At 26.3% G+C, this 2393-nt stretch overlaps 1 protein-coding gene across 6 annotated transcripts in view; it reads right to left on the bottom strand.

The window, feature by feature from the left end:
* Positions 1–2393, bottom strand: part of LOC123012697 (diuretic hormone receptor-like) — a 97813-nt gene that overhangs the window by 62901 nt on the left and 32519 nt on the right. Inside the window, exon 1 of one of the 6 annotated variants that reach the window (XM_044410803.1) lies at positions 517–582. The exons of the other annotated variants lie outside the window; for them this stretch is intronic. The gene's annotated coding sequence lies outside the window, so the exon portion shown is untranslated. Of the gene's footprint in view, positions 1–516; positions 583–2393 lie in introns of those variants that run through there. 6 annotated transcript variants of the gene reach the window in all.

Genomic DNA, 2393 nt, shown 5'->3' with positions numbered 1-2393 from the left:
ATAACAAATAAAAAATTAACTAAAAGAATTAGTCGAGACTAATAACATCAAAATTTCTATTTTTCGAGTACATCTTACAAACGTTATTTTACATTCATTAAACTTATTAATTTAGGTTTTATATGATATGAAGTGTTCTTACAAATTTTGACGTAATTTTTTTGCTTACTTGTTTTTTATTTTAAATTTAAAATTGCTTAAAAAATAACTAAAATTGCATATTTTCTAAAAACTGGAAGCTGTTTAAAGCAAAAACGTCAAATTGCAACATTTGACACAAAAATTTGTTTTTTTTTTAATTAAATTTACCAACTAAAAAAACATTCTTAAAGCTTATAAAATAATATCATTTTGTTAAACTATGGGAGCTTTGTTGTACAAAAAATGTAGAATTACATCTTGTAAAATTATTTCTACAAAATGAGTATTTTTTTAAACTACTAGTTGTAATTTTCAACTTTCAATAAGTTTATGATAAATTGACATATGCGAGTGTAAAAATAACAATTTTATTACCTCAGAAAAACAATTCTAGCCCACTAGCCTCATCTTCTAGTAAACTAGCGCAAAAATAGACTGACAAAAGGTTTTATATGATTAAAACAGAATCACTTTAGATTATTAACAATTAGAGATAAGAATATTTGCGTTAATTAGTGTTTTCCAAGCACAAACATTGGGATAATAATAAACACTTCACGGAGACCGATTGATTTAAACTAAGCTTTTTTATCGTCTTTATTATTAACAATATAGAGCTTTGCGTCACCATAAAGGATTTCCGCCTTCGCGATTGCCATTCTTGCCGAAAAAACTCCGATAAAGCTTGAAAGCCCAACTTCCAAGTTGTTGATTCAATCACAGTTTGATAGTGACTAAAAATTCCACATTTGCATGCCACAAACTTTAAAATTATTCGATGTAATAACACAAGGCGACAAAAAAAAAGTCATGTCGTGACAACTTCACAAATTTTAGATCATTTCGTTTGTCTCAGTAAAACAAATCAAATGCACTAAAAAAAATTCAAAAAGTCCACACACTTTGAACTAATTTTTTTTTTCTAATTTAAATGAAGTTAAAATACTTTAACTTTAAAAAATCATTACTCAATGACTGTTAGGCCGATTTCCTTCAAATGAAGACCATTCAAAAGGGATGGACTTGCCCTTTAGAATGATATAAAATTTGAAATTGAATATTGTCAAACTTTTCTTCGAACAGTGTTCGAAGAAGTTCGAAGTAAGTCGAAATAATCTAAGAAAAACCCTACGAGTAATTTTTTTTCTTTTTGTCATCATCGTGTAGAGCATCTTTTTGTTAGTAAGAATCCAAATTTTTAAAATAATATACCGAGTAGTTTTTGAGATATGATTTTTTGAAGTTAAGGTTTGCTATTTAGGTATTGCGCCATATAGGAGAAATGCATGTTAATCTTACTTAAATTTGCATTTTAATAAAAGTATTTGTTTTAAGACTCTTCTTTTGCTTAAAAATGGTCAATTGCACCTTATTTGTTCTAATTATAATAAACAAAAACTGTTTGTTTACTTAAAACAAATAAATAGTACCTGCGTACTAATTAAAGCAAATAAAGAGTTTTTTTGTTCTAAAAATGATCACTGATCATTGAGCAAAGAGAATCTAGAAGTTTAAGACACGAGTTTTAAATATAAAGGCAAATCTTTTTCACACACAAAACAGGGCAAGGCCATCCCTTTAGAATGGTCTTTATTTGAAGGAAATCGGCCTAATAGTCATTGAGTAATTATTTTTTAAAATTAAAGTATTTTACATTCATTTAAATTAGAAAAAAATATTTTGTTCAAAGTGTGTGGACTTTTAAAATTTTTTTTAGTGCATTTGATTTGTCTCACTGAGACGAGCAAAATGATATAAAATTTGTCAAGTTGTCACGACATGACTTTTTTTTGTCGGCCTGTGTTATGATCTATATTTTTTTTAAATATGTAAAAAGTTAATATGCTATAATATTGAGAAAAGTTGCAACCACATACGAGTATTCTACATCAAAAAAAGCTCTTACACTGGTAAGAGTAAAAATAAAGAAATTTTCAGAAAATAAGCACTTTTAACAGCTAAAATTTTATGAAAATAACTGAATTGACATTTTTGAAATGAATACAAAGTTTTTCGAATTTTTTTTATAAAATTGGGTAAAAATTTAACAAATTAGATTGAAATTGGTATCTATTGTTTTGCTTGTTTTGTTCATTTTAGTTCGTTTTTGAACCAGAGACTTCTACGATCTTGTCAAAACAAGTCTAAAAATTCAAAAAAATTATTTAAGTTGTCGTTGTTTAGTTTGTTTTATACAATTTAGTTTTTTTTGTAATGAAATTTTGTCAAAAATAAGCTGAAAAATACAACAT

Source organism: Tribolium madens, unplaced genomic scaffold (assembly GCF_015345945.1).
Source record: "Tribolium madens isolate multiple individuals breed KSU strain unplaced genomic scaffold, Tmad_KSU_1.1 Scaffold_19;HRSCAF=116;Tcas5.2_LG9, whole genome shotgun sequence".
Classification (NCBI taxonomy): domain Eukaryota; kingdom Metazoa; phylum Arthropoda; class Insecta; order Coleoptera; family Tenebrionidae; genus Tribolium; species Tribolium madens.
Note: the sequence above shows the minus strand (reverse complement) of the source record. Positions and strands in the feature narration are given on the sequence as shown.